The 23,721-nt window shown below is 37.5% G+C and overlaps 1 long non-coding RNA gene across 6 annotated transcripts in view; it reads left to right on the forward strand.

The window, feature by feature from the left end:
* The window catches only part of LOC138146092 (uncharacterized), a 193,383-nt gene that overhangs the window by 71,476 nt on the left and 98,186 nt on the right, over positions 1-23,721 (forward strand). For 2 of the 6 annotated variants that reach the window (XR_011164390.1, XR_011164391.1), the window contains exons 6-8: positions 1,870-2,042; positions 2,382-2,454; positions 5,886-6,575. This is a non-coding gene — a long non-coding RNA (uncharacterized lncRNA). The remainder of the gene's footprint in view (positions 1-1,869; positions 2,043-2,381; positions 2,455-5,885; positions 6,576-23,721) is intronic. The other 4 variants (XR_011164392.1, XR_011164394.1, XR_011164395.1 and 1 more) reach the window with 4 other exon arrangements.

A 23,721-nucleotide genomic window follows, 5' to 3' on the forward strand; every position in this document is an offset into this window, starting at 1 on the left:
TGTGTGTGTGTGTGTGTGTGTGTGTGTGTGTGTGTGTGTGTGTGTGTGCGCGTGCGTGCGTGTGTGTGTTTGGGCAGATGGATTTAATAGAAAGAAATAGAAACATATATTGCCACTGTCAAATTTTGACCATGGTTTTTCTGTCTAATTGCTATCGATGGTTTTCCTTGCTGTCTCTTATTCTTTCTCTAAGTCCTCCCTATGTAACAATGGTTCCTACCACCTTTTTAGACCTCCCTTGTTATTAGAAATTCTGGTGACAGAAAATTAGTGCTAGAATATTCAGAATTCTTAGGAGAAATACAAGAAATCAGAGGGGAGCATTAAGAGGTAAGAAATATTCCATTTTCTGATAAAATGCAAGTACTGAGTTCTGATTCTTCTCAAGGAAATATTGACACAGTTTCAACTAAAAGTTTGCAAGTAGGTTAGAACATTGACAGGCATGCACATTGCCTAGTATGTAGCACTTAATAGATGCTGATTGACTGACTGATTGGCATACACATGATAAAAGTATTCTAGTGCACCAAGCTATAGTCACTGGTGACAAAGAGTATGCACTTGTCCATTTCCTTGCCAGTGATATTTTTTTGCATGATTGACTCCTTGATATTTAAAGCAAAGTAAATACAGCTGACTATTCTTTTCCTGCAATCTGTGGTGATCCTTAACTAGAAGTGTAAGCCTAACTTGGAAGAAGAAACATGAACTAGACCAATATGTGCTAGAAAAAGAATCATCTTCTTTTCAAATTCTATTAGTTTTAGACAAATGGTGTAGTAGAGAAACTATAAATGTTCCTTGCACCATGTAAACCAAGGAATATTCATATCTACCCCTAGCTTTAGGCTCTAGGTTATCCTTATGCTTCCAAGAATGCTAGAATTCAGTTCAATAAACATTGTGTCACCTATGTGCCAGGTTCTGTGTTAAGCTCTGGAGATACAAGTAAGAAAAATAAAGACTGTCCTTGCCTTCAAGGAGTTTACGGTCTAATTAAGGATGATAACACACAGAAGGAAACTGGCAAGGGGGAGAATAAAGGAGTACCTTGTGCAGGGGCATCTTGTTCCACAGACTTAAAGCCAAGCAGAGGGGCAGACGGAAAATGAATGAGTTGCAAAGTCAAGGAGTATCCACATCTACAACTAACTTCAGGCTGTAGGTTAAATTTAAACTTCCAAGAATACTAGAATTGGATGCAAGACCTGGGTTCAAATTCTGCCTTCTTATTACCTTTGTGTCCTTGGGCAAGTCACTTAACTTTTTTAGGCTTCAGTCTCCTTTAAAATAAGGCAGTTGGTCTAGATAATCTTTTTTTTTTTTAAAGCAATTGGGGTTAACTAACTTGCTCAAGGTTACATGGCCAGTTATTTCTGGGTGTGGTGCTAAGTGTCTGAGTCCGGATTCGAGCCCCAGGTCATCCCAACACTGGAGCCGGTGCTCTTACTCACTGTGCTACCTGGCTGCCCCTAGGTTTAGATAATCTTGAAAGTCTTTAAACTCTAAATTGATGATGCAATATGCTAAATTTCTAGACCTTTATTGTTTTACTATTACTATTGGTTTAATTTTAAATACATGGGATTCTAAAGATAGGGTAATCATGAAAGATTTATTTGGTTACTCCAGGATGGACTGCAGCCTATTTTCCAAATGTATTCCCTTTCTTATTTTCACATAGAAGATAAGAAGGTTGAATGAGCCTCACTTGAATATCAAGCTACCTGGTTCTACCAAATGTAATTCAGGCAAGTTATGGAAATCATTTTGAAAGATCTTTAAACTGAAAACTCAGAACCCATATCCCACAGCCTTCATATCCAGAGTACAAAAAGAATTTCTAACTTTCACTTATTATTACAGAATTGAGCCCCTTTTAAAAGTGAGAGGATCAAGGGCTATCATCATTTTTCCATGCACTTCATTTGCCTCTGCTCACTCCATGGGATTTAGTCGATCACCACTGTAATCAAGAGCTGATGTGCTTCTCCTGTGTTTTCCATTGCTTGATGAATATCTGGAGTCTGCCATTCCAGGTGATAGATTCCTTTTGCTCAGCCTTAGCCATGTGGCACATAATAGTGCTATCACTTGCTGACCTTTCTAACTGTAGTTTCTTCAGCACTGCAGCAGGCACTGGGGAAATGGCATCTTTAACAACTGGGAGTTCTTGAGGGTACCCACTGAGTCCATTGGGAGTGGTTTGCCTATCAACTTGACCCTTCAAGGGAGGGAGGAGAATATCCCACAAAGCAATTGTTGTAGCTGCTTTAGTAGAACTTGGCTCTTTCAGAGGGTCACCTGGTGATTGGCATCATTCCCTCAGTCAAAGGCATTCCATTTTCATGGGCTCTAACTTTGTTGTCTTTTTGCAGTCATGGAGGATGGGTCCCCTGCTGAACTCTTCAGAAGTCAACCACTCACCCCAACACCCTTCCCTGGTAGTGGGTAAGTGGCAAATGAAAAGATTCTCTCACTACTGGTCCTGTTGATTGACAGGGCAAGTGGCGGGGGTACCTGATGATGCCTTTGCTCTCAAAACTGCTTAATGTTTCTGAGATCAAACACAAAGATCATGGAAGGAACAGGTGATCAGCGGGGCTACAATAACAGACAACTGTGCCAGACTTTGGATAAGTTGAGCGCAGAGAGACCAAAATGGATGGTTCCATTTAAAACGGCTTCAGAAGCATTAAAGGAGTTCTCTGTAGTTACCGCACATGCCTCCAAACTTGCTTGCTCTTGCCTGGCACTACTATTGCCACTAGCACAGAGCAAGAAGAAGAGAAAGGCTTGTCATTTATTATTGCTCTCCCCCTTCACTTTTCCAGTGGGAAATGAAAGCTTTCATTGTACATTATATAATGGACCTGGGCTGGAAAGTTTGCTCCAAAATTAGCAAAGCCCCAGGGAAGCAGGGATGCTATGGACATTCTTTTCAGTACAAGATTTCAGATCATTGCTCAGTAGGGAAGTTGGATATTCAGGGAGTTAGGATGCCACCCTCATATTTCTTGAGTTGTAATCTTTATTGTCCAAGTTTGACTTTCTATACTGATACTGTTTTTTGGCATCTTATTTTATTTAATAATAGAAATTTGAGTGACTTTTCAAAAAAGCATTCAAGAGTGTAAAATCCCATGTCACATTATTGGTAATAGAAAAACAAAATAAAATAACAAAAACAAAAGAAAGTTCCTTAGTGAGATCGTATGTCAAAGATTTCATTTTAATCTGACTCTGTTGTAACATTCGTTCCACCTCTTGCTTTTTTTTTTTCTTAGCTGACTGTCGTCAAAGACTTTAGGAACCACTCTAGTGCCCTGAAGAATGATAATTCTTTCTTGAAACAGTCAAAGATGGCATTAGGGTCAATTTGCAATTATCCACAAATATCTTGTGCATTTACTGATACCTCTTCCTCCTGGCCAACAATAAGCCCAACTCAAGAAATGTCTAGGGCCAGGTCCAGATGGTTAAGAATGGAGTGGGGAAAAAATAAAGGAAATTTGTGTACTTGTGAATGATTGTATTCCAAATTCAAAGAGAAAGGCTTTCCAGATTTGCATCCCATTATTTATTATTCTTATCATTTCTGTCTTTCAATAGAACTGGATAATCATAAGATATCTGGTTAATCTTAAATATTATAGATTAACTAGCTGAGTGCTTTTAAAGTGTTAATAGATATCCTTTATAGAGGCAAAACCATAACTTCCTCTGTCCTATTTAGAATAACTGTAGTCAAAGAGGTCTTAGGTAACATCTAGTCTAATTCCTCTCCTCTTATAGATGAGTAGACTGAGGTCCAGAGTTAACAGTCATCAAAGACTTTAGGAACCATTCGAGTGCCCTGTAGAACTGACTTGCTCATGGACACACAACTGGTATGTGAACAGAGATGAGACTGAAATCTAGGTCTTCTGACTCCAAGTCCAGAGTTTTTCTACTATTCCAATGCTATCTTCTCAACAATTATACTTACCAATTTAATTTGATTGGGATTTCTGATATTTTTGTAATGATTTGCTTACATAGAATTTATGGTACATGACAATGATCCTGAATAGGTAATTAAGTTTGGTGCACATATATCAAAGATCTATTGTATTCAGAGCATCGTACAAGACACTAGAGAGATTAAAAGATAAATAAGACATTTCTGCTTCTGTGGAACTTTAAATCCTATAGAAAAATACAACACATGCATGAATACCTATACTGTCAATTAGATAGTAAAAACAAACAAAAATAACCCATAACAAATGCAAAATTCTCTGGAAGTTCTTAAGAGGGAAATATCACCTCCCACCACAGAGTGACTACTATGAGAGATACAAAGAAGTATATAGCAAAGTTCCTGCCTTTAAGGTCTGTGTTGAATTGTGTGAGATAGATTATATTTGCTGTAGGAATTTAGGAAAGAGAGAGATGGACATGTAGTGGAGCCATCTAAGATGTGAGGCAGTGGAGGCATTGACAGATTTGGAGTCAGAAAACCTGGTTAGAATTCTCCCTCTGCCATTTATGCTCTCTGTAACTTTAGGGAAATCTCTTAACCTCTCTAGTCTTCAATATATGTTTATCATGTATATGGCTTCTTCCAGTTCTAAATCTATGATCCTATCAGCGTTATCTGAGAAGATATTTTGAAATTTTGCAGGGATATTGGAAAAACAGAGAAATGAGCAATGTGAATAAGAAGGCAAGTACAATGAACAATAATGGGAGTAGTTCTCAAACTATATTCTAAGTAAAGGATACTTGCTTATTAACTTTCTATATGTATGTGTATACCTAACTGGATGAAGCCCCAGAGAGACTCTAAATTTTGACAATAGCTCAGATTTAAATGTATAAAGCTTAATTGCTACCTATTGAATAATAAATGTCCTTTCAAGAGGCAGAGCAATAACTTTCTTTGTCCTTTTTAGAATCATTGAATGTTCCAGCTCAAAGGAGTTTTAGGAGCCATCTAATCCTACCCCTTTCATTTCATAAATGAGAAGACTGAGGTCTTAAGAGTAGATATGACTTGCTCATAGACACACAGCTTGTATGACAGAGCTGAGACTCAAATCTAGGTATTTTGACTCTGTCTAGAATTTTTCTGCGATTGCACTGCCATCTTTGAGGGCCAAGAAAGTAGCCAAGATTGACCATAGACTCTTTTTTTTTTCTTTTTGGAGGGGCAGTTGGGGTTAAGTGACTTGCCCAAGGTCACATGGCTAGTTTTGTGTTAAGTATCTGAGGTTAGATTTGAACTCAGATCTTCCTGACTCCACAGCTGGTGCTCTATTCACTGTGCCACCTAGCCACCCCCGACTGTAGACTTTTGATGCAGTAGAGAGAATATTGGATTGGGAGTCAGGAGATCTGAGTTCAGTCCTGGCTCTACCACTGATTTGCCTTTTTAACTTAACTCTGTTCTTTAGTTTCTTCATCTATAAAATAAGGGCATTGGACTCCTAGGTATCTAATATCTCTTCTAACTCTAAAACATCCAGTGATTCTTATTTAATAAATACTTTCTGCCACTTCAGCCAGTTAAGTTTTCATTTAGCCCTTTATTATGGGCATCCCTCATGAAAGCCTCATGTATCATTTGGGAGGAAGGTGGGAATAGTCTGAAAAGCCTGCAAATACCAGGCTTTCCAGAGACATATACTTTCTTTAAAAAGACCAAGTGAACTCATAATTTGCTTAAACTAGAATCTCTAATGCAACTGGAAGTAGTTTGGTACAATGTTTTTCTATAAGTATTTACAGATATTACCAACATGGGATGAAATTGAGTGAATTTTTAAAAATCCATTTTTGGGGTAATTTATCTTTCCTGTTGCTAAATATTAAAGAGCTCCACCTTCTGACAAATCTAGAATGATGACTTCAGAGTGGATCTAATGGGAGGAGAGAAGCTGGACAAAGTTCATTTCCGTGGCATGGGACCTCACTTATATTTCCAGAACCATTTGGAAGAACAAATGTACTGAGTGTTTAATCTGTGGTGTTTGTTGTTCTCTGTTAATGCAATGTTACAGTAAATGCTAATAGCAGAGATGCAAAGAAGATGTCAATATTTATGAAGTTGTAGAAAATATAAATATAAAATGTGGTTTCCAGGATGGTCTGCTGGGAGCTATAAGGCATGCCATGTGAAAGAGAAGGACAGCTTGTACGTGAACATCTGCACAACCATCATGCAATGCAAGGCAAACCTCCCAGGATTTTATGCTTAGGAGCTGCTCTAGCCTGCAGTCTACTACATGGCCCCCAGTGATGGCAGCCTGCCATGCCTTTGCTGAAACTTTCCCAGGAGGACCATAAGACACATTGCTCACTACCCGCCATTGTGATGCATGGGAAAGCTCTAGGACATGATGTCAGGCAGACAAATGCCACCAATGGCTTCAGAATTATTGCCAGTTGCAGGGCCACAATTGTTCTTTGAATCACATCCCTGTGACTGCACTCGGCAAAGTGGAAAACAGCTCATTGCTCACATCACAGACCGGTGAGGACGTCTTGATGGAGAGGCTGACTCATGTGACAGTAAAAAAAAAATGTGGGTAAGTGGCATTGAAGAGCAGAATGTCCTTTTCAACAATTAGAAATCATGATTTGTGAAACTGTCACTCAGATTGTGGCAAGGTTCACTGATGAATAATCAAAAGCAGGCACAGAAGAAACAGCCCCAAACTAAATTGCAATTGTATCAGGGAAACTAAAGCAATGGCTTATTCTGAAGAGGCAAATTTATGCAAATGAATATACTGTCTGATTCCACTGAATGATTTCAAAGAATACCTACATATGTTTGGTTCAGACAGAAACCAGAATGATGTAGCTCATAGAACAAATTCTAGAAACACAAAAGCTTAGAAGTGTGGTGAAGATAACATATTGATAGCAGAAGAAATAGTCTAGTATGGATAACCTCCAATAGTACTGTACCCAGACCTGCCTAATAAAGAGAACACCTTATATGTATGTGTCACTCTGAGTGTTAGATATGTTATGGGAGAAAGATCATTGTAGGAGTCAGGAGGTTCTAAGTCTGAACTGCCATTGACTTAGTCATGTTACCTTGAGCAAGTCAGATGACCACCCTGAACCCCATCTGTGAATGCTTGAATAATTCTGAACATCTATAAATTTATTGGTGGGGTATGCTCACTTACCAATACAGATCATAACTCCTCCATGCTTTAGAAATAATTTTCATGACTTGTGGCTAAAAATATTCACCTGGTAGCTGACCTTCCCTTGACTTGTCCTTTGATATCCAGTATCTAAAAATCTTCTGACTCAGGGACCTACGAGAACTTGTGCTCTGAAAAAGAACCTATGACTGCCTCCATGCACAGGTATATCAGAGTGGAATATCTAGGAAACAGACATAAATACTTGACCTAAGTTTTGACCTTCAAATAGGTTATTATAAGGATCAAATGAAATAATATATTTGAGAGTTCTTGAGACATGTATTTTATGTCATTATTATTATTATTATTAATTTGTTATTTTTATCTTATATTTAGTGGAACCCAGATGGAAATTCTTCTGGGACAAGTTGCTATCCTGGTGTTATTCTTCTATCTTTAATGTTTGGCTATCTATTGTTTGTTTTTGCAATTGAATGAAAATATTGGTACACAGGCTCAAGTAGTAGATAGGACAATGGATGTGATATTTTGAAATGGTAAATGTTTGTTTCATTCTCAGCCCCCAGGATGCAAGCTAGAACTTAACTCATCCAGGAGACCTGGTATTTCTCATTCCACTTTAATGTTGTGTCATGATAATTTAAGTTTCCTGGCTCCCTGTTCTTCATTTTTCATTCCTTATTAGATAATTTAGAGAACATTCTCTTTTCAATGGTCCAGACTTGCCTCATGGATGACAAAGAAGTATTATATTGACATATCAGCTCTTCGTCTAAAAGTTCTAAGTAAATTTGAGTCCTGAGAGGCTTTAGGGCTTGGGATTGGAGTGAATATTCCACTACACATCTGAACCACCATGTGTCTGCTGCCCAGGGGAGCCACATACCTTTACTTTTCCCCATTGACATTTGTTTTCTTATAACTGTCATCCCTCTGTGGTAATGTAACTGTTCAGAAATAGCTCCCTTCCCTTTTGCACAGTAGATATGTACTTCATCATGTTTCCATGGTTTTGATTTCTTCTAGTAGGTCACTTTATTTTGATGCCTTTTCCTTCCATGTATTGTGAAAGTTGAATGTTCAGAATGGCACAGTCTATTAAATATCATTCTGAATTTTTTGTGGGCCATATTGTGCCTGAGCAATTTTGATTTATTTCCTATTCACTGTGTTGTTTGTTTCTAGTCCTTTGCATTCTTAGTTTAATATGCTAATACTCCAGTTCTAATACAGTTTATTTACTAGATTCTCAATGATGTTTTGAGATTTGTATTTGCAGTATGGGGATTTGTTATCTGTTAGTTTATGAAGAATAGAGATCATCTGGTCTATTGCTCTGGCTACTTGGTGATGTCCTTCTTGGTAGTTGTTAAATTTTTGCAACCTGAAGTCATATGTTGCACCATTTCTTCTATTTCCTGACAAAACTTGAATTGATCAATAAGTATAATCTCCTTAAGAAAAGACTTTCTGTAGTTTCTGGTAGCAATGACTTGGTCCGAGTTGCTATCTTAACTCAACCTCTTTTTGTAAGTAGATACACTGACCTGGTCAGTTATTTGCTTCCTTGTTGCTATATTGTTGGTAGAGTATGTGTAGATGTTGCCCATGGATGGTTTCTTCCTCTTCCTCCCATAGCCTCTGTGTGCTAATGTAAACCTCAGCACAAAGTTGTTTTGAAAAAGACTCTCTTCTTTGGTAGCAATGATTACTCAGTGCTCTGAGAATGCATGAGGGGCAAAGTTGTCGAGAGCTTGGGAAAAGTGTGATCCCAGTCTTTCAGTTTCTAGGTTCAAGAAAGAAGACATGTGATTCGAGACTCTCTTTAGGTACCAGGAGGAAGAGAAAGACTGTGGGAACAAGTCAACATTTAGCACCTTGATAGTTTCTGTAATCCCAGATTACTGCACCAAAACTTTGGAGAATTTCCTCTTGGACAAGATCTGGGACTCTTTTGGTTGAGAGGAGATATCTCCCAATGGGAGAGCTCATTTACTCTCTATTGTCTGATATATTCTCATCTGTATACTTTCTTTGATTTCTATTTCATATCAAGTTGGGTACATTGTAAATAGTATACATACATACATTGGTATTTACTATGTATGTTCTTAATGGAACTGGCATTTTGTGTGAAGAGAAAGAAGCTTGTCATATATAATTTGGGGTATTCCTCCTTCCCAACTAAGAGATGTCAATCAGGACCTCAACTGGAACCTAGGAGGAATTTCCTCATATAATTCTATCCTGAAAACCCCTTTCTCTGAGGAGATCAGAGTGACCAGCATCTGAGTCCAACTTCCTACTTCCCTTTCTGGGAAGCCTCCTGTGGGAAGGTTGGGCAGATGAGACTGGAGGTCTCCCTATGAACCACATCTAAACAGACCCAAGTGGACACAAACAACTGTCATGGATAACATGGAACATAACACCTCTTACACAGAGAGAAATAAATTTCAGTTCCCTTTGACAAATCTAGGAGTGTAGACTTCTTGTCAGAGGCAGCTAGATGGTTCAATGGATACAGCACTGGACCTGGAGTCAGGAAGACCTGAGTTCAAATGTGACATCAGACACTTACTAGTTGTGTGACCCTGGGCAAGTCACTTAACCTCTGTTTGCCTTAATCCATTGCAGAAGGAATTGGCACACCACTCCAATATCTTTGCCAAGAAAACCCCATGGGAAGTATGGTTTATGAGATCATCAAGAGTTGGACAAGATTGAGTGATTAAAAAACAACAACATACCTCTTGTCAGCCTTTACTGTTGCACTGTGAAATTAGATCTATTTCAAAAGGATTTTTAACCTCTTTATTACATGCTCTGCAAATATCTATCAATTTTTTTCTTCATTTAAGGAGAAAATACTTTTTTTTTCTTTTTGGAGGGCAATTGGGGTTAAGCAACTTGCCCATGGTCACATGGCTAGTTTTTGTGTGAAGTGCCTGAGGCTGGATTTGAACTCAGGTTCTCCTGACTCCAGGACAGATGCTCTATTCACTACACCACCTAGCTGCCCCTAGGAGGAAATACTTAATCTCTCTATTGCTGCCTTTGGGATATTTAGTTTTGTGTTTGTTAACAATTATGCATTTTTGTTTGGATACCTTTAAGATGCATTGTTGTCCATTTTACTTTACCAAAAGTATATGCTTAAGCCTAGTATTGAATAGGTGTTAATTTCTCTAAACGCATTCTTCCAGATTTTACTCCAGGATCAGTTTCTTAACATACATACGTAATCTTAGCTTTCTTTTTACTGACCTCCTGCTTGACACCTTACCAACAACAGACCAAGGTGTTTATAAATGTTGCTATCATCTGTTTGTTCCATTTGATCTCCAAATTAAAAATCAAAACCTTGAACTGATATTACTTCTTGATGTACTTTAAATATTTTTGCAACTTATTGAGTCCATATGATATTCTGAAGTCATTAAAGTTTCTAAGAGATGAAGTACCTGTTTAATGTTTTTCAGTGGAGCATATAATTTGATATGCTTCATGTACATCAAGAAATTAATATGGTCATTTGCTATGCTCCCTCTTTGACTGGCAAACTGTACTCAGTTGTATTCAGGATTTTTGATGATGAGCTAAAGGCTAGGTAGAACCATAGTGGGCTTCAACTTTCTCTCTAGAAATGCCATATTTCATATAAATTGTTTTCAACATTATCACTTTTGGCAGTTTGTTTTAAATAGAGATCAGTTTTCCATGTACATAATAAATACTTTACATTCCTTGGGTATGTGTTATATATTTGCAGTATATTGCTAAATTATGAATACAGAACTGAATCAAAGGTGTCTTAATCAATGCAGGCAGTATAAATAGTTTAGAGCCTTTTAGGTAGCTTATGAATAACAAATTCTTTATATTCTTAGGACATTTTGACATACCTTTATTTTTTTGCTCTGAGGCCAATATATTGTTTTGTTTCAAGTGTTTATAGATTAATATTGACGTAAGCTATCATTGTTTTGTATAAAGTATGTAAATATATGTATATGATTTATGTCTGGAGAAATGATAGGTAGTCTCCTTTTTGGCAATATATGATACCTTCAGTTAAGATAGAATAATGCTTGCATCAGACAGGGAGAATGCTAGTAAAGTTCTTTGCTAATAATTAATGCACCAACATGAAACACTGGGTCAATAATTATGGATCTTATCTGGACTGGCAATTTCCAGTTTTGCAGTGAAGCTAGAGTTGGCTGCATCCATTGATGTAACTATTCTGTTTTTCATTAGATAATTGATGTTTGTTCCATTACTTTAGTATTAAAGTATGACATTACTGTTTCACATTTGGCACAATTAGTGTTTTCATAGGATTTTAGAACTAGGGAGAAAAGGGACCTCAGAAGCCATTTAATTCAAGCATTCTACAGAATAGATGGGTTTGTAGAGGCTAAGTGAACAGTCCAAATTCACACAGGTAAGAATCAGAGATGGAACATAACCTCAGATCTCAGACACCAGAATCAGGCCTCTTTCTCCGTTTGTTGTCAGTCAATAAAAATGTATTAAACACCTGACATGCTACCTCTGAAGGTATGCTTTTTGACCACATAGATGACCAGAAATGTTGTATCCGTAGTAGTAATTACAGGTCTGGTACATAGTAGGCACTTTAATAAGTGTTGATTGAGTGATCTATTTGATTCCATTCATTGATTTAAGTTTTGGCTTTCTTTTTCAATTGTCATGGAAGTGTATCCAGAATTTTCTGATATAGTTTTGCTTTCCAAATCCAATCTATATGTTTCTTTTTTGTTGCCTTTAATCAGTGGACATTTAAGTTTTCTCTTGTGTGCACTGGCTAGATTGTAATGTAATTTTCCAATGCCTTTATATAGCCTCCACTAATTTTCTCAAGCCGCTTCTACTTTGGTCGTCTTTTATCTTTATCTTTTTTTTTTGGAGGGCAATTGGGGTTAAGTGGTCAAATTTGAACTCAGGTCCTCCTGACTCCAGGGCCAGTGCTCTATTCATTGCGCCACCTAGCTACCCCATTTCATGTCTATCTTTAGGAGAATTCCTAGATAGTTCTATCTTTCCTCCTATGGTCTTCGTAATGATTATGATTACAATCAGTCTGTCAGCCAACAAACATTTATTAAGCACATACTATGTGCCAGGCACTATGTTAGGTATTAAACATACAAAGAAAGGGAGAAAATCAGTTTCTGATCTCAAGGAACTTAGGGTCTAATGTATAAACTATACATTTATAGGATAAATTGGAGGATACTAACCTTAAGAGGGTATAGGAAAGGCTTCTTGTGGGAGGTGAGATTTTAACTGCGACTTGAAGTCAGGAAGGCCTAGAGATGGAGGTGAGAGAAAAAGGAATTCTTGTCTTGGGGGAAAAGCCAGTGAAAATGCCTAGAATTGAGAGGAGGAATGCCATGTGTGAATACTGACAAGTCAGTGTCATTAGATTCTAGAGTATTTGGAGGGTAAGGTATAAAAAACTGGAAAAGTAGGAAGTGGTGAGGTTATAAAGGTGTCTGAATGTCAAACAGAATTTTATAGTTGATCCTGAAGATAATAAGGAGCCATTGACATTTATTGAATGGGAAGGAGGTGACATTGTCAGTCCTATGCTTTAGGAAGATCAACATGACAGCTGAGTGGAAGATGGACTAAAGTGGGGAAAATCTTAAGGACCAACTAGCAGGTTATTGCAATACAGCGGGTATAAAGTGATAAGGTCCTTCACCAGAGTGGTAATAGTATTAGAGGAGAGAAAGGACACATATGAGGAATATTATGGAAGTAGAAATGACAGAACTTGGTAAGAAATCGGATATTGGGTGGGGTGGGGTAATGAGAGTTTGCAGCATATACTGTTGTGTGCAAGCCTTAAAATGTTTTATATTCCCAGTCATATTATGAGAGAATGCATTCATTAATGATGGCTATAGCTGATATCAGGTTTTTAAAATTAGATTAAAATTAATTTTAAATTAATTTAAAAATTAAATTTAAATTTAATTTAATTTAAATTTTAAACTTAAATTAAAATTAGCTTGTGAATAACAAATTATTCTTTATATTCTTTTTTTTTTTTTTGCCTTTTGGAGGGCAATTGGGGTTAAGTTACTTGCCCAAGGTTACATGGCTAGTTTTTTTTGTGTGTGTGTGGGTGGGTGTTGTGTCTGAGGCTGAAACCGAACTTGGGTCCTCCTGACTCCAGGCCGGCACTTTACTCACTGTGCCACCTAGCTGCCCCCATTCTTTATATTCTTAGAGCATTTTGACATACCTTTCTTTTTTTCCCCTGAGGTCAATATGTTGTTTTATTTCAAGTGTTTATAGATTAAAATTGATGTAAGCTATGATTGTTTTGTATAAAGTACATCAATGAGATATTTTTTATAGTTGGCTTATTAATTGAATTCATACCACCAAAGTCAAAAAGGCTTTTAAAAATTCCATTCTAAGTATTCTCATCTTATTTTTTAAATTCATTCAAGGCACTGACATTATTTTTTGCCATTAATTTAATTAAGTAGAACTTCTGATATATATGTATATATTTTCAAAGCCTTTAGGTTCTTCAGTTTTCCTTTTTCCTACTTAAGCAATGTCACAATTTCCACCCTTATTTCAACTATCTGGGCGCTTAGGAATGAAATTATTTATTTCCTATGATTGATCTATGATAAATTATGTAACCTGGAGCTAAGGATATTATTAACAAAAAGCAAAATGAAGCCCTTTCCTATGGTTGTAGGAAAATGAGTAGGAGCTATATATAGGGTAGCTAGGTGGTGCAGTGAATAGAGGGAACGGATTCAGGAAAACCTGAGTTCAAATGACACTGGGCAAGTCACTGAACTTTATGTACCTCAGTTTCCTCATCTATGAAATGAGCTGGTATAAGAAATGGCAAACCATTTATCATCTTTTCCAAGAAAACCCCAAATAGGGTCACAAAGAGTCGAATACAATTGAACAACAAGAAGTAAAATTTGTTTTCAATTTTGAAAAAATTCACTAATTGGTACACAATTGAGACTTTCATGTCTTTTATCCATTTAGTGCATACTCATGGTTTGCCTACTTGAGTGGTCAGCATGATTTATATCAAAGCATTTCCAGAAGTGGAATATTGGTATTTTATTTATCCTACTATATCTTGCCTTCTTATGGAATCAGAATATGAAAGAATAATCTACTCTGCCATAGCAAGTTGATCATCATGACACTTTTGAGTAGAGTTGACCTGTTACCCTATGCCACTCCAGGCAATTCTCATATAAACAGAAAGAGTTAAACAACACTAGCTTGTGTGCTGACTCAATTAGTGGCATCTTTAGAGTCCAACTGGCTGATATTTCAGGGGTCCTGTCAGACCTTGACAACTATCATAGTAGTTTCAGGGCCCATGGAATCCCTTCAATGAGTTCCTGCCATAGAGTACTGTAGCATTTTTCATTATAAGTCCTTTGGAATTGTCTTGGATTGTGATATTGCTGAGAATAGCTAAGTCATCCACAGTTGATTAATGTATAATATTACTATTACTGTGTACCCTGTTCTCCTGGTTCTGTTAATTTCATTTTGTATCAGTTCATGTAAGTCTTTCCAGGTTCTTTTATTTCTGAGAGCATTCTACTCACTATTTTCTTATAGGATGATTGTTTTCCATCACAGAATTTATACAACAATTTTTTCAGTCATCCCCCAATTAATGGACATCACATCAACTTCCAATTATTTGACAGAACTAAAAGAGCCACTATAAATATTTATGTACACATAGGTCCTTCCCCCATCCCTTTTTATCTCTTTGAGATACAGAAGTAGTAGTGGTTTTTCTGAGTCAAAGGATATGCATGGCTATAGAACACTTTGGGCAGAGTTCCAAATTGCTCTCCAGAATGGTTGAATCAGTTCACAACTCCACCAATAGTGCATTAGTGCCTCAATTTTCCCACATCCCCAACATTTGTTATTTTTCTTTTTTGTGCTATTAGTCAATCTGATATATATGGAGTGGTTGTTTTAATTGTTTTAATTCCCATTTCTATAATGAATTTTTGTAGTTTTCTCATTTTTTAAAATTTCTTCACTTTTAAATTTTTATTAAAGTTGGGCTCCTGGGGTGGAGGGGACACTGTCTCAAGCTTCAGATTATTTTGTGCAACTAGTTTCGAGGTTCTGTAAGTTTTCAGTTCTTCCAAGGTAGTATGATCTAAGGAAAGGTGTGTTTACTACTCTCCTGTCCTGTGCTCTGGTATGTTAGTGACCATAAGCACTACGTTCTGCCCTGGAACTGTGATCAGTTTGCCTGGGGCCACATGCTCTGGTATACTGGTACGCCTCCCTGGCCTGAGACTGTAACTTTGGACTGTGACCTGGATCCAAATATAGGCAATGTAAGAGTCCTGCATCTAGTGTTAGCAAAGAGATCCCTCTAATCTCCTTCTGACCAGTTATCTGACCCCTTACTGTCTGTAGGCTGAAAGCTCCATAATCAACTGGTGCCTATATTAATTCAGTCATTCACAAAACTGGCTATTGTTTTGCTGGTGCATGGCCTGTACTGGTACAACCTGTACTCTACTCTCATCCTGGTGAGATACGCTTGACTGCCAACCTTCAAAGCTGACTTGGCTAGAAAATGGTTGCACTCCATCCTTTTGTGGGTTTTGCTCCTCTAGAATTCATTTTGAGGCATGATTTAAAGTTGTTTAGAAGAAAATCTGGTAGAGCTCAGGCAAGTCCTCATCCTTCCTCTGGAATCTTGGCTCCACCCTCCAAAATTATTTTTATACGAATTAAGATTTTAGTTGACACTTGAAGTCAGGGAATCCAGGAGATGGAAATATGAGAAAGGAGGAAATTACAGGTATGGAGGGCAGCCAATGAAAATGGATTGTATTAGGATTTGGACCACCATGTGTAAGGAAAAGTAAGAAGTCCAGTGTCACTGGATTGTATAATATATGGAGGGAAGTAAAGTGTAAGACGAATGAAAAGGTAGGAAAAAGCTAAATTATGAAGGTCTTTAAAGCCAGGAGACTTTATATTTGACTCTGAAGGTGATAGGGAGCCATAGTTGAGTGAATTTTTAATGGGTGAGCTATTGAATATTTCTTGATTTATTTTACTACTATCCTCAATTTATTGAGTAGGCCAGACCTATCTTTTCCCTCTGCCTTCCCTATTTCTTCGTGTAGGGTTGTCAACCAAGTTGTATTTGACTGAATTGAACTATTGTATCATAGAAACCAGTTGCTTCTTATTTATGTGTAGTGTTGAGATTTTTTTTTTATTTTTTGGTTTCCTCCTGGAAAGTGTTTTTGCTTTTTGTATTCTACATAGGTATCCTTTCACTCAGGATTTCTCTTCTCTAGGTGCAGATCAGTTTCTGTTCTTTCTTCCCTAATCTCTGGATAGCTCCTTGGCTTTCTTGATTCTCTCTTTGAGGAGAGAACTGTTTGCTGTTTATACTTCTTTGTTTGTTGTCTTTTCTTTCAGGAGGAGCTCCCAGGTTAGACATCTGGTGGTGTCTTCTTTTATCTCCAAATCTCTGACTTTCAGGCTCCGTTTTTGATATGTTGTCAAAAAAACCTAATTGGTGCCTAATACCCAGATAATACCTTGTTCCATTTCCTTCCTGGGCACCAGTTTCCCACAGCTATCTCTGAGAAACACTGTGAAAATTATGCCCAGGGCAACATAAATATATGCATGGCCTAAGGACATTAGGCTGTGGGCCTAATGAAAAATCCACCAGAGGATTCTGGGCATGTATGCTTATTTTCATGGCTGTCTTGGAGCTGGAAATTGACAGTTAATCACCAGATAGCACAATATATAGAAGGATAAGGGAAGGGATTGCCATAGGTTGATGAGAGATTTTTCTTCCTCAGAACCATACCAGAAATTATTTATCCAAATGAGTGCTATTACTTTCTGAATTATTCCTCATGGAGGCTGTGTACTTATTCTAACTTAGCTGTCATTGCATGAGCTACTTGTGAAACTTCTCTTTGGGAATGGCCTCCAGAATCCATGGAAATTCTCTTGAACATCTTTGCCCTTTAAGGGCAGATGTATTTGATGGAAATTACCAAGAGTTATTTAGACCCAAGTCTGGTAAATGAGATGGGTGATCAAATTGAGGATTGCTCATTTTAGTCCAAGTAGAGGTGAGACGGAAATGTTTTGAGTCATTGTCTCTGTCTCTGTGTGTTTCTCTCTCTCTTTCTCTCTCCCTGTCTCTGCCTTTGTCTGTCTGTCTTTCTCTGATATGGTGTGGTTGTGAGTATTCTTCTCAAAGAAGGATCTCAGATATCTGCATAAGACAAAATCAAAAGAATACATGTATAGATGCCCAGGGTGATTGAACCCACATGGATGGATAAATTCTCCTGTGTTTGTTAAGAAACAAGACAATCTTATTATCTTATCATCAGACCATGTATCTCTATTGAAACACATTAAAAGATCAGATATATACTTCAATGCAAATAGCACAATTCAATTAAAAAATGAGACCAACCACCTCTCCAGCAGGAAAGCTGACAGTCTAATTCTGGGGTAATTAAATGCAATCTTACATGTGAAATGTGGGAAGCAACAAAGCAAAGTCCCTGTATTAACAGTGTCATTTCTGCTCTTTTTGTCTACATCATGAAAGCCTGTTAAGAAAGTTTCATAGCGTGCTTTGCTGGTAAAGTCTGTCACAATTTGTTCTCAGAAACAGGAGGACGAAAGGATGCCCACTTTGGCAGCTTGGACAGCACAAGCAATTGACTGGTTAATGATCAAAGCTAGCTCAGCAAGTTTCCATAGGTTATTTTTAATGCTCCCAGCTCCTGGACTTGTGATTTTTTTGAATGCTACCTTACTGAACACTTTCAGAAGCTCTTTTGAGAAAAGTTGGGTATGAGAAAAATCAGGTACATCTACTTTTTGCTCAATGCCAGCAGCAAATACCCAGTGTTATGCCTACCCTTATAATCCACTCCTATAATGCTTCCTATTAGATCAGGAAGGATGCTTTTTCCTCCCATACTTCTCCCATCCTCTTTATGGATCTATTTTTAAGAAAACAGAGCTATGATAGATGTTAGATCCAGGTGTGCATTGAGTCAACTCTTAAAAAGATACCTATTATGTTTTCCTAGGTCTTTTTGTTAGAAAACTTTCTATCAATTCATCTTATTTCATCTTCATACTTTTAGCCAGGAATATTCCATCTAAAGAGGATGTGGAAAGAAGACTGAAATTGCAGGACTTGAATTTGAATTGTGAATCTGCAATTTAATTCATATGACCTTGGTGAAGTTGTTTAACTTCCCTTGTTCCTAGGTGTTATCTGTAAAATCAGACAGTTAGACTTGGTAACCTTTCTAGCTATAAATCTATAATCTGTTTTACTGATAAGAAAGTTACGGTGATATGATATGGAGGAATAAGCAACAAATTTGGAATTGGAGAGCCTGGTTTTGAATTCTAGATGTATTCCTTACTACCTATGGGAAATAGGACAAATAACTAATTTCACCGGACTTTAATTTCATTTTTTGTAAAAAGAGGGATTAGATTAGATACCCTCTAAGTTCCCTTCCAGCTGTGCTTCCAACTTTCTGAACCTCAGCATCATGCCTCTTCTGTAGTCTCAAGCTGAAACTTCCTTCATTGCTTGCAGCTTCTTCATCCTGGATCATCAATCTGCTATCCCCTTATGCCTCTCCTACTGGCATTTCTCCTTGGGTCTCCATTTTGGAAAGGGGCCCTCATGCCTGTGCTTCATCCCCACCGTTCCCTGCCCCAAAACTTTTCAGTTCCCTTTTGTTTGTTGTCTTCTATTAGAATGTAAGCTTTCTGAGAGAAAAGGAAGGTACTCTTTCTTTTTTCTTATATTTGTACACCCAGGAATGCTGTCTCTAATACATAGTTAAGTGCTTAATAAATGATTGTTGCATTGCCATGCTGCCTAAATCTGTGCTCTTATAGTTGTCTAGCTCTTAATCCAATGATCATATGGACATGGAGACATGATAACTGCATCTTCAAGTATTTAAAGAGGTGCTAAGTAGAAGAGAAAGTAGAATTTTTCTACTTGGCCCCAGAGGACAGAAGCATGAGTGATGAACAAAAGTTGCAGAAAGGCAGAATTTGGGTCAATAGAAGAAAAAGTAGAACTTCTGAACAATTAGAGCTAACCAAAAAGTAGAATTAGTTGTTTCAGGAGGTAATAGATTGCTGACCACTTCTCAGGAATGGTATGAAAGAATTCGTGTCTGGATATGAGTTAGATTCATTTGCTTTCTTGACTCTAACTATGATATTATATGGCTTTGTTCTTGAACTCCTAAGCCAGGAAAAGGGAGGTAGCCCTCAAGATGATGGGTGGGGGTGGCAAAGGCATAGACTATGAAGCATGGAGGATCAAAGACAAACTTTGCTTCCTTTGTAATTTTATCAGTGAATGATCTTACTTTATCTTAGGAATGAATCAACAGAAAGGATTTTATTAAATGCTTACTATACACAAATCACCATGTTTGGGATATGAATAGAAAAGCCAGATAAATCAGTGCCATCTAGGAGCTCAAATTCAAACTCTAACTGGGGAGACGACACATAGAGGAGGTTCCAGATTCAAGTCAGATTGAAGGCCCTGGGATTTTTAGGTACAGCAACAAAGCAGATGACGTGTTCTTCAATGTCATTTCCATTGATAAATCCTTATCTGTTTCTGATCTTCAGGAATTTAGTAAGAACTTTCTTTAGTCTTCAGTAACTGTGGCTACTTGAGAATATTGACAGAAATGGTGTGGGGGGTAGGATGATATTGGAAAAGGTTGTTTTTTTTTTTTGTTTTTTGCTTTTTTAAAAATTTTCTTCCATGGAGAAGGCAAGCAAGGAGAACTGCTATGACCCTGTTTCTGCATAAGGGCTGTGTCTATAGGCTCTTTACCATTTACTTTTTTCAGATATGAATGATGTTGTCTGTAAGACTGATCCCCGATATTTACTTTCATTCCACAACAATGGTAAAGACCAGGGCTCTACCTTCCTTCTCCCCTTTCAGAATCTCATCCATCAACTAAAGTAATTTGTGAGTTGAGTTCTCATGGTTCTTGACTTTGTTTGTGTGTAAAATAGAATGACGGATTGACATTTGGGTGATATCAGTAGTTTTTAACATGTGGACTTTTCTTCTGGAGTTCTTGGAGGTTCTTGTAAGAGGTACCCATGAAGGATACATGAGAAGAGAATGGCACTGTGGTTTTCCTTAGTGTAGTGGGTAAGCCTTAGTACTGCCATCGGGCAAACACAGTGCATTAGTGCAGGGAAGGTTGGTCATGCCCTAGAACTGGTTCTTGTCTTAAGGTCATAGGCTGAGTTAGAAGAGGTTTTAAAGGTTATAAAGTCTGGCTCCCTCACTTTATAGATGAAGAAACTGAGATGCAGAGGGTCTAATCCTTTTCCTTCCCCACTCTAGCTTTTATCTATCTTTTAAGTGTCCTGTGACAGACTAGCTAACTTTGGAAATTAGTTCCTATCTTGTCTAGCTGAGAAAAACTTCCTAAGCTGAAGAAAGCAGGTGCATAGTATTAGACTCCTTTTGCACTATTTGAGTTTTGCATTTATACTTTTATCTCCAGACTACTTGTTTGGATTCTTCACTGTTGGAGTTGTGAATTAGAACAGCCATTCTGGAAAGGATATGTCATTATACAAAGAAAATATCACATCATAAACAAATTAGAGGAACAAGGAAGGAATAATATTTTGGGTTTGTAGATAGGGGAACAGTTCACGACCAAACAATAGAGAGGATAACAGAAAATAAATTAGGTAATTTTGATTGCATAAAATTAAAGAGGTTTTGCACACACATGCACACACACAACTGCTTCAGCTAAAATCAGAACAAAAATAGTTAACTGGGAAAAATATTTGCTGCAGTTTTCTAAGATAAAGGTCTCATTTCCAAGTTATTTAAGTAATTGATTCAAATTTATAAGAATAAGCTATTCTCTAATTCATAAAAGGTCAAAGGATTTAAACAGGCAATTCTCAAGGGAAAAAATATAGATTATCAGTAAACATATGAAAAAATACTCAAAATCACTAATAGAGAAATACAAATGAAAGTGAGTCTGGATTCTCCTTCACACCATGAAAGTGGCAAAATCGACCAAAAATGGACATACCCTCCCACTTTTGTCCATTATACTTCATAGTAAAGAATAGGCTGGAAATACCATTAATTTTCATAATTCTTATTTTTAAGTTCTATAACACCAGTCATCCGTACTGGAACCCCAAATACTCTCCCTAGCGTCTTTAGAAACACTTAGCTTCCTTATTCTGCACTATCTACTTCACATCTAATTCCTGTTTGATGACTTTCATGTGCAGATCTCTGAGACTCTGAATTTGATTCCCCCCCACAGTTGATTTACAGAAAACTCACATGACCCACCCTGCCCACATATACTTTCTTGATCTATTTAACACTATGAGATTTCATACTCATCTTCACAGCCTGACTTCTGGTTTTTCTTCCTGGATTACCTTGCTTTACTGACAAATCTGACCACTGTTCATTAGATTTTTTACTTACTGCTTTAACCTGATTTTCAAATCTCCATTCAAGTGACACCTTCTTCACAAAGCTTCAAGAGATTCCCCTGGCTTCTAGTGCCCTCCCTCTGGTAATCAATCACCCATGTGTGTGTGTGTGTGTGTGTGTGTGTGTGTGTGTGTGTGTGTGGTCTCTCTCATATATTGACTCTCTATTTTCTTTCTCCTCCTGTCTTTCAGTTTCTCTGTCTCTTGTCTCAATCTTTCTGTTCCCAATTTGTTTCTATCTTTCTGTTTCTGTCTCTATCTTTGTCTCCCTTCTTCTTCTCCATTAAAATATGTGTTTTTTGAAGGAAGGGGCTGTTTTTTAAATCCTCGCTGCTTAGCACACTGCCTGCTTACCTAATAAACCTTTTTAAAAGGCTGCTCAACTGATTATTACTTTCTGTTCTGCTGATACTCTCTGCCTTGGCTATGACTCTGATTTTACCCTGGAACTACACTTCTGTTTGTAGCATAGTCAACCTGAAATACAGTAATTTGAAGGTCCTTATAATGGAGATAAAGATAGATAGATGCAGAGACAGCTGGAAATATTTTGGGGCCCTTACATGGGAGGCAGAAAAACAACCATTGACTCTGGAGTCAGAGGAAATGGGTTCAAATCCCTCTAACATTTAGTACCTCTGTGATCTTCAACAAGTCACTTAAACTTTAAAATGGAGTTGGACTAATGGGTCCCTGAGGTTCCTTCCAATTCCAATTCTACATCTATGATCCTGGAAGATACTCATTTCTTATGAAGACATTTAATTTTTTAAATGGGTCTTTCAAAACCACTTTGTATGAAACAGAGCAAAGAAGAGGAAAAACATAGACTCTGTTGAGATCTTTGAGAAAAACAACTCCTAATATACAAATTCTAAAAGAATGCGAGAGAACTGCTTCTCAGAGGCAAAGGTGCTGGCTGATGGTAGAGAGAGAAGCAGTGCATTATTTCTAAGGCAGTTTATTTGAATATAACCATTTGGGGGATATTGAAGGTAACTGCTAGGAAATTCTAAATCAAAGAACTGTTTTGGGGACTATAAGACTGTGATATATGGACTTTTTTGGTCTTATACCTGAAGCAAATGTGACTTGGTTTCTTTTTTTGTTTTGGCAACCTAAGTTAGAGATGAGTCACTACACATAAGGAGGCCTTGACTTGAGATCAGAAGCAATATCAGAAAATCAGGAGTCAGTAGCTGGAGAAGCTCAGTATAGAAGATCAGAAGAACTGATGAGAGAAACTGTTTGCAGAAATCAAGACTTCAGAAAACAGAACACAGAAGACTTCAGAAGTGGGGAGACACAGGAGTTGGGAGGTTGATAAAATATGAGACTACTTCACTAGAGCTCTGCCGTTGATTTGAGGTGCTGATCTGATAGGAGGAAAGCTCTCCTGTTTGGAGGACCTGATTGGAAGAAATGAGAATCCTCTTGTGTGTGAAGAGATGACTTGGGGGAAGGTTGCCTTGCTCTCTAGAGCTATCTAAAGTTTTATTTTTTCATTATTTATTTATTTATTTTTGCTTTGTGGAGGGTAATTGGGGTTAAGTGACTTGCCCAAGGTCACATGGCTAGTTTTTGTGTTAAGTGTCTGAGGTAGAATTTGAACTCAGGTCCTCCTGACTTCAGGGCTGGTGCTCTATTCACTGTGCCACCTAGCCGCCCCTATCTAAAGTTTTAGAGAGGGAAAATCCCTCAACATTTCCTTTGACTGTTCTCTAATTCTCAAGAGGATAAGATCCTTCAAATCTTATAGAAAACAAGACCTGGGCAACTTTGCCAACCCTAAAATTAAAGGGAACTGCTTTCACTGAAAAGAACTGCTTTTACTGAAAGAATGTGTTTACCTTAATTCCTAGTCAAATGCTCACTCCTGTAATTTTCTGCAAACCTCATCTTTAAGGTTTTTGTTGGCCAAAAGAAT

This window comes from Petaurus breviceps, unplaced genomic scaffold (genome assembly GCF_028583685.1).
Source record: "Petaurus breviceps papuanus isolate PSGF00001 unplaced genomic scaffold, PetGlider_PUasm1.0 90752, whole genome shotgun sequence".
In the NCBI taxonomy this organism is placed as follows: domain Eukaryota; kingdom Metazoa; phylum Chordata; class Mammalia; order Diprotodontia; family Petauridae; genus Petaurus; species Petaurus breviceps.